This window comes from Chenopodium album, chromosome 18 (genome assembly GCF_948465745.1).
Source record: "Chenopodium album chromosome 18, dcCheAlbu1.1, whole genome shotgun sequence".
Lineage (NCBI taxonomy): Eukaryota > Viridiplantae > Streptophyta > Magnoliopsida > Caryophyllales > Amaranthaceae > Chenopodium > Chenopodium album.
The window spans coordinates 10,601,233-10,617,918 of record NC_137851.1 but is presented as its reverse complement, the minus strand read 5'-3'; positions in this window follow the sequence as shown (position 1 = coordinate 10,617,918).

The following is a 16,686-nucleotide window of genomic DNA, read 5'->3' as shown; positions in this document are numbered from 1 at the left end:
TACCTAGTACTTCCAAAATTCAGTTGGTGAAAAGCAAATGCAAGATTAGGATTGGTTTGGTGTGATTTGTATATGTTTGGTTGGATTCTAAAGTGAACATAACCTAAGACTTGGAACAACCCTTAAAAGATGATTTGTACTACTATATGTATAAAAAGAATGACAAATCTTCGACATACTCATATTCTTGTGTAAATGTCGTGAGATATGACACAACTATTATTGGAGGTGATACATTGAAAGTTTTATGAATTTGATTTTGACAAATTTACTGGTGTTAGATTTGAAAGCTGTTGGAAAAATGTGAGTGTTATATGGTTTTTTTGTGGTAAGTTTAATGTAAATGTATTGCATGGGTCCTTAGTTTTCTTTTTGTATATTTTTTCATTGATGTGAAATAGAAGCTTATAATTACTAGATCAATAATGCTATAAATTTAGGTGAGAAATTGAGAATCTTCCATCTTTTCATTCATTCCACAACACACTTTGGTCTTCCCTTGTATCATCATGTATCTTTTAGGACTTTGCCATAATTATTGTCCTTCCAAATTTCTAACATTATGTTTTTTAGGTCATAGTTTATTTTTGATATTATCCTTTTACTTTTGAATTATTATTATGAACTAAAAGTGGCCATATAGTAGATGGGAATATGGGGATAGTGATAAAATTTAGTGTCAAAATGACAAATTCCATGTTTGTTTTGTAGGACTGAAATTATTTGATGGGAAACTAGGGGATGAGGATGTGAGCCCTCTATGTTTCCATTACTAGAGGAAAGGTGGTATTTAGAGATGGAATTCTAAAGTTGCAATTATATAGTCAATTGTCATGAATGAAAAAGAAGGAGAGCTTTTGCGGAATCTATCTAAACTTATACAGTATGAACTTATTTAACTTTTAAACTTATGTGAACTTACGTGTAATTCTAATCTAATCAATAATCAATCATCAATAACATAATACTAAAGCAGACACCAAGAATGACACGTGTCATTTCTTGGTGCTGTTTTTTTCCCTCCAAAACTTTTTTCTTTGTTCACTTCCTAAAAAAAAAATTCATTTCTTTATATAATTGTGATTCACTTCCTAAAAAAATATTCTCATATTTTTCATATTTTTCTTGTATAAAATATTATTCTACATCTTTCACTTTGTTTTTTGGTGTTCTACCTTTGGTCTAATCCGAATTCGAGGCTCAATTCTGAGTACAAATTAAGATTCAAACCTTTTCAATTTCATTTAAAAATATGAGGATTATTTTTTGGTAGATTTTGAATTAACATTATAATTCATTATAATATTTTGTTAAACCCGTGCGTGATATGGGGACTTAATCTAGTACTTCATACAAAGTAGGAGGGAGAGTACTCAAAGCATGATGTATGATTTTTTGATTCCTGAATGTTTTTTTTGATTGCTTGACCTCAACTTTGTTGCCACAAGCCCACAGGTAGCCATGAGCATAACTGCATAAGACTCATCTCTCCAAAAGTCCAATAACTTGTTGAAAATTTTAAACACTCTACGTACTACCTCCGTTAAATGTTATGTGCAATTTTAGGGTATTATTTGTGATATATAAAATATTTCAAAGTATTTTTAAATATTTTGAATACAATAAGCCTCTTTTCTGAATATTTCAATTCTGAGTACAATAAGCCTCTTTGGGGTATTATTTGTGAGATATAAAATATTCCAAAAGCTTACATATTATCTAATCTAAATTTTAAAAGTCTATACTTATACAATATTCTCTTGAAATGTATGGTGTAGTCGGTGAGATGTTTTTTTTTTTTTTTTTTTTTTTTTTTTTTTTTTAATTTTTTTTCAATCACATATTGTTATTTAAAATAAAAAAAAAAAAAATTGTTTGTGCGGCATCCAAATCCCCAAGAGGCTTGATCTAGGGTAATCTAAGGACTTATATAAGCAACCAACTACAAATACGAATACAAACGAAGTAAACACAAACCTACATTAAATTAAAAGCACTTAGGGTCTGTTCTTATTTTAATTTCCTTATCTCATAAAATATTCAGTTCAGCTCAGCTCCAATGAGTTCAGTTCAGCTCAGCTCAATTCAGTCAATACCCTTAGTTATGGGTCTTAAACTCAATTAATTGTGAAGATGCATTAAAAAAAAATGAAAGAAAAGTAAAGAGGACACTTATGATATGCCATTTTGCTTTTGTAGCCTTATAAGAAAATGTTGGAAGGTAATTTCTGACCAATACCCTACAAATAAAAGACCTAATTCATACCTAAAATGGTAGGCTTTTGAGGAAGCAAAAGGGCATATTAATGATACTCCCTCCGTCCCCTATATGATGGTCACTTTTGCTAAAAAAGTCACGGGAATTAAGGAGAAATAAAAAAAGTATATTGAAAAAGTAAATTTACATTGGGTATGCAAAAAAGTAGAGAGAGAAAGTAATTAAAGTACATGGGAAAGTAAAATTTACATGGGAAAGTTAAATTTGTACAAATATTTTTGCAAGTGTTAGAGAATTTTGGTAAAAAAATAATATTAATGGTACTTGAAAAAAGCAAATGTGACTAACATTTTAAGTCACCAAAAATGGCAAAAGTGACCATCAATAGAGGACAAAGAGAGTATTATAAATGTAATACTAGTAAGATAATTGGGTCAATATCATACACTAAAGTTTTAATCATTATTTGATGGTTCCACTTCTCTTTCATAAATTTCTATTCTATTTATCATTAATGTTAATTCTACCCTACATTTTTAATTCTTGGTTAAGTGCTGACCCAATTATATCATGCGTGCACAGTTTGTTGATAGTTGATATTCCAACCTTCTTTAAGTATCAACTTGATTTCATCATCAAAATATTTGTAATGTGTGTTGGTCAAGGCCCTACGATTTTTGATGAGGTCAATTTATTAAATACCACATTTATTGTTTATTTAGTCTAGGCTTGTAGCATCAAATCTTTGTTTATTACGGAGTAGTAAAGATTCTAATTGCAAATGAAATTTGCATACTCCATAAGAACTTATTTATGTCGAATCTTGTTATTAGATTAATAATTTCAATATGTTCTTTAAAATTTTGAAATATGTGTTTCTATGAAGATAATGAAAAAAAAGATGAGAGGGACTACATTGAAAATTATGCCAATAGAAGAATGAGAGATTTTCAAAGTAATTTTTTTTTTAAAAAAATTCATGATAAATAGCAAATTCCCCCATTCATAAAATTTGTCGACTCATCTCTAATATTCATTTTATTATGAGTAGTATTGATTGTATAGAAGAAAAATAATTAAGGGAATGATACTACTAAGTAACTAAAATAAAATATTTGTATAAGACAATACTTTAGAGACGAATAAAATATAAATTAATGAAACTTAAAGTTTTGGGTTTTTCCTTACCTTGTCGGTAAGACTGTAAGAGTAGGTCCAACACCAACTTGATATGTTCATCTCATGCATGACGACATAAGAGCAATGATTTGGAAATTAAAATAAAAATTACTTTTCCACATTTGGATTTTAAGTCTAATTAACTTTTATCATTAGTACTAAGCCAATATGCCAAAATGAAAGATGATGTGTTGACGTTGGAGCTAGGTTTAAATTTTATATGCATTGAGTTGTGTCATCTTCGAGGATTTGACCTAGAGCCTTTGTTTGTACTCTCATTTTTATTAGTTTTTAGTTTAATAAAAAAAAAAAAATGGAGAAGAATTGATCAACATTGAACATGATTGGTTTGGTTTATACCAGCCTAGTTGGGTTGCTATCTTAGACTGAAAGGCGTCCAATTTTATTTTTGTAAAAAATATTTTAATAGGTAATTAATCAACTTAAGAATGCATCTCATTAACCTCTTAATTAGAAAGAACATTAATGACATATTGTGGTTTTTGAAGACCAAACTAGTTTTTGGCCCGGGCTATGCCTCGGGTCATTATATGTATATTATAAATGAGGTTTTATAATAAAAATTATGTGATAAAATACAAAAAAAAAAAAATAAAAATAAAATTGGTTACATTTGTTGTAAATAAAGGAGTAGTCTAGTACAAATAATATAAAAATATTTAAGTAAGATCAAATAGATAATAATCTCACAAACAATGGAATAATATCGATGTATCGTGATGAAAATCACTAAGTTGAAAATGAATTTCCGGCGCAACCAATGTGCTTAATTGTATTCACTGGCACATTCCTTAAGGTTAACATATCACTTCCCCACAAAGACACTTTTGGGTGGATGATTTGAGTCAAGTAACTTATGCCCAATAGAGAATGTGTTTAGACTATTGTACTTGATGTATTTTTCAAGTATAAAAATCAGAATAAAGGCTTCTTCTATTTATAGAGAAACATGAAAGAACAAAGGGGAGGTGAATAATCACTTTAAACATCCTCTTAAATGGAGGGTTATAAGAGTTACTTATCAAGAGAATAATGGTGGTGATTAATACTTATTAAGAGAACAATGGTGGTGATTAATCACCTTAAACATCCTCTTAAATTGAGGGTTATAAAACTTGAGGGAATCCAAAGACCAAACTGTTGGAGTTCAACTATGACATGGCGCCACATCATCTGCCTAGTCACGATGACACGTGGCGGGCTCATGGCTTACCATTGAGTTTTAATATAGATATATATATAGATTATGTAAATATGTAATCAACTAATCATACAAAACTTGTTTATGATATACTGAGTACAAACAATAATCACAATGTAAAGTCAATTCAACACGATTTTCAATTTATATCTTTGATCATTAATGTCATCAACTATGGGCCTGTTTCGATTTATTGAAAACAAATGAACTGAACTGAACTGATTGGGGCTGAACTGAATAGAAATTAATTTTTTTTTTTTTTTTTTTTTTTTTTTTTTTTTTTTTTTGAAAGACAAATGAATTGTTTATGAGAGAAGGAAACTAAGAATTAAACTGAATTGAACTGATTGGAAATGAACTGAACTCAACTGAACTGAAATTAAGCTAAACAGAACAGTCCCTATATATATATATATATATATATATATGTGAAAATTACAAATAGAAATTGGACCATTGAATACTTTGTACTCCGTATTAACATTGAGGTGAATCTATATATCAAAGTCTTAATTTTTCTTTCTTTAATGTAAACTACAGGAGTATAAAATGTAATTATCCGTATTTTATTTTATTTTATTTTGAGCGTATACATGGTAATAGAGTCGAACTCGATCAAGATGAAGATAATAATCGAAGATTTTTAAACGATCAAAATCAAATTCAATTTCAAACACCTAAATATACAAGGCCTTCATTTTAATGATATATAAACCTTTTTGAAGTGCCTACTATGATTTAAACGTTTCTTTATATCATTTTTTATTTAATTTTTGTTTTTTTATCGCTATAAAGTTGGTTGTCAAGCAAGGAACAACAAGAACGATATATCCTTATTTTCTGTCAAACTAAGAGTTATATGTTTAACATTTTCTTTGGTCAAATATATATAACTTGTCTTAACGGTTTGACATAATAGAATTTACCATTTATGGTATCATCCAAATATGTCAGGTCAAAATGATGCGATCTCTCTCATTATCCTTTTCCTCATGTCCGTCCTATATTGAAGGATCTATATGTTTATAGCAATGCCAAGGAAACAAAGTAGATTACGAAAGAAAATTGAAAAACATTTTTTTTTTCTTTTCATTTTTGTTAATCCTTACACTAACAAATATGAAAGCATATCCAAAATACAGATGAAACTTAAAGCAAAGACTTTCGATTATAGCAAATTTCTTCAAATCATACAATTGATCAAATGCCCCTTTAAATTTAGAGGGAGCACAATTTCAAATCCTAAACCACCCTTGTAATAACTAATATCAAATTGATGTATTCATCTTCTTTTGAAACAATATGGAGTAAGAGAAATACGTCTATTTCTTTACTTTTTCAGGCTTTGTCAATTGATCATATTAAATAAAATTAATTGTAAAGCTAGCAAAAGAACAAAAAGGAGGGATTGAAAGGGATTTTTGGAAGAAAAACACCCTTTTTAGGGTGAAATATTTGGCATGGGAAGAAAAATTCCTTCAAACGTGGTAATAACATCAATTCACCCGATATTATCGTTAGCATTATTTGTTACATGGGTTATAGCTATGGTTGCCACCGTTTCAAGTTTATGTGGAATGTGTTCCAAGAAAAGTTTTAAATCTCAACAAGAAGAAGAGAAAAAGAATGTACGAATTACAACAACCATGACAACAGAATCAACAAATTCACCTCCCTCACAATCACAAGATACAAATAACATTGATCATACTACAACCACCACGACGAATGATGATATTGGTTTATCGAAGCCATTACCACCACCACCGGCAGCCACAAAGCTAGAATTTGGTGAAACTATAGGGAACAAAAAGCCAAATCAACCCTCCAAGATTGATAAGTCACCATCATCTTTACAAAATTACATGTCAAAAGGATCAACAAGAAGGAAGTTATCCTCAAGTCTTAGCATGAGAATGTCTATGAAGATTAAGGATAAGGCGTCCGATTTTAAGGACAAGGCATCCGAATTAAGTCATATGAAGACAAAGCATGATTCCGAGTCATTATGGACTAAGAGGATTATACTTGGTGAAAGATGTAGGCTTCCTAATGAAGTTGATGATGAAGTAATTTCAATTGATGATGATGATGAACAATATTTTATACTAGAACAACGTTCCGTTGCCATATCAAGGAGTGTTACTAGCCTCAATCGCGGTGTAGATTCAAGTGTAAACGAAGAACATATGTTGACAACAATGAAAGAAAAAGAAAAAGAGAAAGAATGATATGATATCGAAGATATATAAGTGTAGTGAACACATTGAATCAAGCACATACATGTTCATAATCATATACTCCGTAACTCTTTTCTTTGTTCTATGTTAGGTTCAAAAAAAAAAAAAAAAAAAAAAAATCAAGGAAAAAAATTATTGACATTATTCTTCTTATATAAGTGGTGTGAAATCATATTTGATTGCTTCATCTCCCTCTTTCAAAAGAAAATTTTTCTTCATTTGTTTGTTTACTAGTACTATATATATCCACACGATGCGTGCAAAAATTTTCATATACTTTAATTATTTTGGAAAAAACGTAATAAATTCAAATTGAATAATTACGATTATTAATAAGTTCACTAAATAAATAATGTTTCAAAGTACAAATGTTAATTTTATAAATATGTAAAAGCATCTCCAATGGCAAGCTAATTGTTAAATTAGCTTGTCATGCCACATATGATTTCAAGCTAATCCACATTGTAGCTATTTTATGTCCCAATGGTTAGCTATTAGCTTGCTATTTAAATAAGCTTGACCTTTTCAATTAGCTTTGTTAATTTAATTATTTTAATATATTAATCTCCAAAAAATTTAGAAACTTTTTTCTCAAGCAAATTAGCTTTGTTAATTTAAGCTAATTTGCTTGGACAAGTTATTTGTATTTTTTAGCTCCAATGGTCAAGCTACTAGTTAGAGATTTTTGAAAATTGCAAGCAAGTCCCTAATTACAACCATTGGAGTTGCTCTAATGACGACATGAAGTTGATGAAATTGATTTCAAGACATTAACTTTCAAAGTTATAGACAAAAAAACCTTGACTTATTAAAAATAAGATACTCTGTCGTCGTGGTTTCAATAAAATTAAATAAATAAAAAAAAGAAATTTTGACTTTTAGTACTTCGAAAATGACCCCTATTGATTTTTGGTACCCATCTAAAATTTTATTTTATTTTGGTACTCATCAAAATTACAAAATATAGATTTTAGGGTACCACTTAGTTAGGGTTCCGTTAAATGAGGCCCATTATTTAATTATTTAATGATTTAATTTTTTTTTTAAAAAAGAAAAACTCAAAAAAAGAAAAAAAAGACAACCAACCACTGGCACCCCTCCCCCCTCCCCGTCAACCACCCTTCCCCTTCCCCGTGTCGGCTGCCGGTACCCTAACGTTGTGGCGCCGGCGTGGCAACCCCACCCCCTCCCTTTCCCTCCTCTAATCTTAGTAGCACCGCATGCAACCCCTGTTTTCCCCCTTCCCCGAAACCCTAGCTCAATCACCACGTACATAACCACCACAAAAACCCTTCCCTCCCTCCCATAAACCCCGAATCGGTCCTTCCCCACCCCCAAAAACCTAGCGGCTAGGGTTTTTGATGGTGGGGGATGAGTGTTTGGTCTATTGTTGGGCGGAAATGCCGGTTGCGAATGCGATAAAGAGAATTGCGGGGCTGTTGTGAATTGAAATTATTGCTGGCCGACGGTCAGGTGGAGATGATGGAGGGTGGTTCGGTGGTTGGGCGTGAGGCTAAGGTGGCCGGTTTTGCGGGTTTTGATTGGTGGTATTTGCGGTGGCTTTGTGTGTTGGAGTGGGTTGCAGTTTGTGGCGAGGCGGAGTAGGTGGAGCTGTGGTGTTGTTGCAATTAAGGGGGCAACAAGAGGTGGTTGTTGATGTGGCTGCTATTGTGGGTTGTATTGGTGGTTGGAGTCGATGGTGCGTTTGGAGGTGAAGGGGTGGTTTTCGCGGTCGCCGGCAGCTGGTACAGGGAGGGGAGCCGGTAGTGTGGTGGCTGCAAGGGGGAAAGGGTGGCTGGAAGGTGGCAGGATGATAGATGGGTCCCACTAACGGAAACTGTAACAGAAGTTAGACGGAGGTACCAAAAGCTATACTTTTAGAATTTGATAGGTACCAAAATAAAATAAAATTTTAGATGGGTACCAAAAATCAATAAGGGTCATTTTTGAGGTACCAAAAGTCAAATTTTCCTAAAAAAAATAAGATAACATTAATTCTTTTTTTTTTTTTTTTTTTTTTGAAGAAATAACATTAATTTTTTTTACTCCTTTTAATTACGAACTTAGCAATGATATTTCTTTTATGGGTAATTATCATGGGTACATCCCTGATTTCGACTTTTGTCAATGGCACACCATCTCTAATTATATTTATCAACGGTACCCCTGTACTTTGAACTAATTAACTGATGTAACTAATCTGTTAAGTAAACGTTTAATAACCTTTAATCTTTAGGGAAATTATAATTGGTATACCTCTAGGGGCTCTGGTATTGACTTTTCACATTGATACACTTCTAATTTTTTGTTTGCCCAATGGTACATCTAATATATTGATTTGCGTGTTAAAAATTGTTCGGTTAAGGCTTTTGGGGGTCATTTTAGGCCTTAAAGGTCCAAATTGATCTCAAAATTAATTAGTAAAAAAAAAACAACAAAAATCTCTCGATTTACGTGTCAAGAAATGTCTTGATTTGCATGTCGTCGTGTCGTTATTTTTTACACGTCAATAATTATTCGGTTAAGCTGTTAGGGCACATTTTTGCCCCCCATGGATCTAAATCGAGCTCGAAATTGACAAAATAATAACAAAATGCGTTCAAGAGATATTTCGTTTTGGGTGCTAGTAAAGAAAATTGCTTGGTTATTTTATATGTATAATTTGACCTCATTTAAATGACCGTCGAACTTGGATCGAATAATTTTTTCTGAGCAAAATAGTAGAATGTTAATTAATCAAGACATTTATTAACACGTAAAACGACGTATTTTCATAGTTTTTTCCCCCCTATTTCTAGCTCAATGTATGGATATAAAGGGCCAAAATGGCCCCTAAAATCTTAACTGTATAATTATTATTAGCACGTAAAAAATAATAACACGTAAGATGAGACATTTTTCTTGACGACATTTATATTATTTTTTACTACTTTCGAGGTCAATTTAGCTCTTTAAGGTCTAAAATGGCCCCAAAAATCTTAATCGAACAATTATTTACTTGCAAATTGATACATTATATGTACCAGTGGGAACTGGGAAGTTAAAAAGTTAGGAGTATATCATTAGTATCAATGAGAAAAGTCATTACCAGATGTGTACCAATGATAATTTTATAAGTTATTACACGTTTACTTAAACGAATTAGTCACATCAATTAATAAGTCCAAAGTACAGCTGTACCATTGGTAAATACGGAATATAATTTGAGAAGGTGTACCATTGGTAAATATAATTTGAGAGGGTGTACCATTGACAAATGCCAAAACTTGAGGTGTACTCGTGTACCAATGAATCAATGATATTTACCCTTCTTTTATTTAAAAAAGAAATAGTAGTAGAATTTCTTTCAAAAAAAAAAGAAAAAAAAGAAATAGTACTCCCTCCGTGTTTTAATAAGTGTTACACTTACTAAATCCGGCCGTGTTTTAATAAGTGTTACACTTCCTTTTTTGGCAAAAATCTACAATAAAATATTATATCTCTTTTCTCTCATGTTCCCCACCTAAACCTACTACTACTTTTTTTTTATTATATCTTTCCTCTCACATTCATTACTTTTTAATAAACTATGAATCCCACTATTTTTCTTTTACAATTTTTTAATACTCCAGCTACCCCACTTATCTCTTATTCTATTTAAGTCAATTAAATTGCCTAAAATTATGTGCCGGTCAAATTGTAACACTTAAAAAAACACGGAAGGAATAGTAGAATTTAAAAATTATGGAACTAGTTTTGTAAATTATTACGACACGAGACAAAGGATGTACACAAAATACCATTATAAGATAACCATGGCATATACCAAGCTAAGCTTTGTCTAGTGGTAAGATTGTCACCTTTCAATTTTGAGGTTGGGGGTTCAATCCCTACTAGAGACACTTTTAAAGTGGGGATCCCTTACCCTTCCCCCTCAATATCGGATTAAAAAAATCGTGAGGGTTTAGTTACGATAAAAAAGAAGATAACCATGGCATTTGAAGCTAATGGAGTGTAGGTGGGAAAAACATTTCGATCCCACTTTTACAGGGTACGGTGTAGGAGGCCAATCTTTAATCTTGACTAGTAGACCATTAACACTATCAATTTTACCAAAGTGAGTATCAAAATGTTATCTCCTCCTACAGGGCTACACCTTTTTTAGAAGTCGCCTTCATATTACTAAGTGAACCTTTTTTTTTTTTTTTTAAAAAAAAAAAAATTTAAATATAGTGTGATATGGCAATTATCCATCGATATAAGGTTTATTAGTGTTTGGGTCCAATTTCTCCAATTAGGTCAGTCAACAAATGATTCAATTACAAGTTCAAGGCAAAGGTTCAACTCTCCAAACAGTGCCAAGTCAGTCAAGGCCCTATCAACATGGCACGCCCATTTGACCCCGCGGCCCATTTATCTATTTAGCAAAGGTATAAAAGCCTTCACTCTCCTCTCACTACATTAACTCACATTAAGCCTCAAACAGTTAATACTCTTGCATAGCTTTCTCTCTCTAAACATTGTACTGACTTCGACATCGGAGGGCCTTCCTTGGCACAACCCCCAAGACCAGTTTATGTGTGTTTGCTGTGCAGGAAATCCTCGGCTCAGTCATCACTTGGACCGAAATCAGTCTTCAGCCCACAAGAAAGGACTTGTCCGAAGGTCCCATTGTTTTCACCCGAAACAACTAGTAATTCGCCAAGGGTAGCACTAAAAGTAGTGGAACTAGGGGTAAAAGCAATTCAAGATGATACAAATTAAAGATGGAGGCTAAGAGCAACTCTAATGGCAAGCTAATTGTTAAATTAGCTTGTCATGCCACATAAGCTTTTAAGCTAATTATCATTTTAGTTACTTTGAGCTCCAATGGCTAGCTATTAGCTTACTTATAAAAGTTATAATGTGTATTTGTATGACATAGTTTGGTGGTAAGACACTTAGTTTTACAATTAGAGGTGCATATAATCTCGTGGGTAATGTTTATTATTATAAATTGATGAAATTTGACATGCAAGGAAAACACATACATTAAAAGATTACCACATGGCACGCATACTTTGAAACATCTTTTAATATATAGTATAGATATAGATAGATTAATTAATTAATTAATGTGGTCATTTGACAATTATAAGATAGTCAAATTGATAAATCGCAACTTAAGATAAAAATTTCAACCTATTAGTATCGTGCATAATATAACTTATTTTTTTTCCAATAGCATATGGTTTATATCTATATATTATATATTAAAAGACGTTTTGAATCAAGTCCACATGCCACATGACACTCTCTCGACGTTTCGAATCAAGTCCACATGTCACATGCCACATGGAACTCTCCCGACATTTCGAATCAAGTAGTCCACATGCCACATGGCACTCTTTTGGCTTTTTTTATTGACTATTAATCCATGTCATTACACACTAGAAAATCTAGAAGTATAATTCATATAAAATTCGAACTCTTAATCTCAACATTAACTAATAAGAACATATATAACCATTGAATTATATATTCATATGTGTCTTTAATTTCTAAAACAAATTAATATATGACCACATAATATACACAATTAATATATACGAATCTATATTATTATTAAAATACAAAAGGACAACATGCTAATGCTATATGTCATCGATCCCTCAATATGATTTGGCCCCACATCATTACTATGTGTTACCCTTACAAGTCATCACTCTGTTTCTCTTGATCATATGTGTAACTTTCGCATTTATTTTTTCTTAAATGTAACTTCGAAGTAATTGCACAATAAACTACAATTAATTTGTAAGAAATTAATCACATACTAATGGTTATTAATTCCTTGAATGCTAATATTCTTGATTCATACCGGTTAAGCAATTATACATAATAATATTTACAAGTATATTACTACATCGCTCTTTCTATTCCCATATTTTTTTCATTTATTTAATTTTACTTTAAACTTAAGGTGATGTTTTCAAAATTTAATTTAAACTTAAGATAATTTTTCCTTGTAATTAACCAAAAATCCGGGCATCGCTCGAGCCATAAACTAGTTACATGTTATAACTCGAGGCATCGCCCGGGTCCAAAAACTAGTTTACTCTATTAGACAAAGCTCTAACACTTTTTTTTTTTTTTTTTAATTTTTCTGTAAAACAGCACAAAAAACAAACTACTGTGTATTCATAGTATAATTAAAAAAAAAAAAACTAAAGGTGATTGTTTTGCTAATAGAACTAACTTTGTATAATTATCCTCAAACTTATTGATCAACTCACAATAAGTATCGAAAGCATTTTTTCCGAAGATTTTTTGCTAACTCGGTAACCCTAAATAAGTAACCTCTGAATAAGTAACACCAAAATAAGTAACCTCGGCGAAAGTACTAAAAGACTAAGTAATCGTATAAATTAATCCTTGACTGACTGTGTAACCTCCAAATAAGTAACCCCATCCACACTGAAGCAATGATTATTATTATTATTATTATTATTATTATTATTATTATTATTATTGTAAAATTAACAAAAAAACCTACAAAGTCAATCAATTTACAAGAAATTGGTGGGAAGCCGAGATACAATGTGGGCCCCCATCCCTTATTATTATTATTATTATTATTATTATTATTATTATTATTATTATTATTATTATCTCATTATTATTATCTCATAAAGTCATACAACCTACAAAAAAATTAGTGGGAAATTGAGATACAATTTGGGCCCCCACTCCTCTAGCTATAGAAAAGTCTATCCTAGTAAAAATATGAGCAACATCACAAGCCCCGATATCCTGAGTCGTTGAGAACTTCGCTTCTGAACCCGCTTCAGCAACGCAACAGCCTCTTTGTCTAATTCCCCAAGTGAAGAAAATGAGAAGGGAAGGAATCCATATCCAATTGCTCGAAAACTAAATTCATACTTGACCCACTTCCGATGAGGTGCATCAACCACAGTCCGTCAAGGAACAAAGTCAGATAGCCGAGAAGACCCTGTCAAATGAACACAGACATCACGACCACGATCCCAGGAATAAAGTAGCACATCTGCAGGTCTAAGGGTCCCGTCGTTCCCTCCAGACAAGCCAATGTCAACCTCCTTTCTAGCTGAAATCCCAGATCGATACAAACATCAACAAGAGTATCCCGAACAACATTATGCCGATGTTTAATACCAACCATACCAGCACACGGCACTGCGAAAGATTAAGACGGCATCCAAAGCAGAACAGAGTAGAGCAGTGAAAATTTTAATAGCGTAGAATAGGGCCTAGAAGAACAAAGCATATTTTAGCACAGTAGAACAACTCAAAAGAACAGGGTATTAAAGTTGATCAATCATGACCCTGGCACCCTGCCCACTAGCCTGCCCCGAAAAAAGGGGGTTTGGGTAAGTCGAAAAAAACTTTTTTAGGTAGAAAGCCAAATCCAACCAAAAACCTGCTTTGACCCGATAAGCTCACAACTTCATAGATATTTGGACATAAATTTTGATGTTAAGGTTTGACTCGAATTTTGGATATCTCTCTATGAATACACATTTAAATAATTTTGGGTCTTCCTAAACAAAAATAAAAGCACAATTTTGAGGTGTGGGCCCTTAGAGGTTACTTGGCTGCACTTTTTTTTTTTAATTTTTTATTTTTATTACTCATCCTTCTTCCATCCTTAACTAGCTCTTACTCCATTACTGCAATTTTCTTTGTTCTAAGTTCTAACACTCAATTCTATTAAAAAAAAAGTTGTAATTAATTTCATCCATCGAGTACCTTGAAATTTATCTCTTCACCTAGTATGTTTCCCATACAGACCAATGCTTAGCTATATCCTCTATATAAAAGGTTACACACTTCATTTCCTCTTCTACACTACAACGATATCAAACCTCCATAACTAGGGTTCTTCAAAATCGATTTCCTTTTCTTTCTGAAGAACTTGCCAAGTTCTTCAAAATCAAGTTGTTGATCGTCATAAAATCGATAATCGAGTCCTAAACTCATGGATTTTTTAGTATTCGTAGTTAATAATCGAGTCCTAAAGAATATATATATATATATATTTTTGAAAAATTGTCAAAAATAATACAAACTTTGAGCGGTCCGCTAAAAACAAGTCAAACTTTTAATTATTTCTAAATAATACAAATTTTGAGGGATATCCGCTTTAAACAAGTTATTTTACCTACAACTTATTTAGTCGGTTAATTTTTTATTTATCTTATAAAGTTGTTTAATAGTTTTAAAAAATAATACAATGTTACGTGTTCTATATAACCTATTCATGAGGTAACTAATCGGTTTTGATTTGTTTAAAGCGGATAACTCTCAAAGTTTGTATTATTCAAAAATAATTAAAAGTTTGACTTGTTTTTGACGGATTGCTCAAAGTTTGTATTATTTTTGACAATTTTTCCTTTTTTTTCAATATATTTGAAATTATACTTCATTTTTATTGGTGGATTAAATAAATATGAAACAAATTAAATTAAAATTATTTATAATTAACAAATTACGTGAAATTAACTGTCTAGTTCTGGTCATTTGTCCATATAAATTTCACAGCAAAAAAGGTGAGATGTTTGAACTCCATAGTTATGTCTTATATTATGAAGATTAGTTCAGCAGTCTTGTGAGTTATGATATATATATATATATATATATATATATATATATATATATATATATATATATATATATATATATATGATTGTCATATCCAAAACGCATCTCTTAGTATTTGTTTTTGCATAAGCACCTTAAGGTTGTATACTCTCCCGAGAGAAGAAGCTTCAACATACTTCATTTTCATGATGTTGTCAACGGGTTGCCCTCTAATTCTTATTCAGCACACTTGCTTGAAAGATCTACCATTTCAAAAGGTCTCATACTCTCTTTATTCCCCTTTCTGTTCCATTTTTCCATCTGCACTAGCTACATTCGCATTAATAAAATCATGATTTTTTTTTAATTTTTTTTGGTGAAAAAATGTGCAGATGAGAACCTTACATTGAACCTTAATGATAAAATGTTAATATCTGCTAGAAGAAAAGAAACAAGGGGAAATGAATTCTAATCGGCGCATGTCTAGATAGCAAAGTGGACTTTACAGTGATTTTACCGGTAAAATTGATTGCTACATTTCTTGGTCATCCCGCAGATTTGCTCATAATTCTAGTACTGTATGATGACCTTGTGAGCAATTGTTCCTTCCCCTCGTTGTGGCATTTCTATTAATATTAGCATTGAGTTTTCTTAAATATGTGAATGTCTTGCCATTGTTATGATAGAATTGAAAAGTGTTTGATTTCAAGGTTCTTAGCTCAAATGGCAGAGCGGTGTACAATAATGTACATGGTGTGGGTTCAAGCTAACACTAGTAGAAAAAAGAAAATTAGCACCGGTTCAAAACCCCCCTAACCCAGCGGTTTTGAACCGTTGAGTATTTGAGGGAGCCAATTCATCCAACAAATGCCACCGATTCAAAACCGGTGGGAAAACCTGTTATTGGCACCGGTTAACCGGTAGCCAAAATATTCCCGGGTTTTTTTTTTTGGTATTAATACTTATTGGCACCGGTTATTTCATGTAATATTTTTTTTTCTTGATTTTCTTGCAATAATAATAATAAAAACCTGTTTTTCCTGCAATAATAACCTGTTTTTCCTGCCATTATAATTGATATTAACAAAAATAATTATAATTATAATAATTATTATAATAATTATTATTGTTATCATTAATAATTATCAATAATAATATTATTATTATAATTAATAATAAGAATAATTTCTAAATTGAAATAAGAACAACAATACATATATAGATATAAATATTCCCAAATGAAATACAAT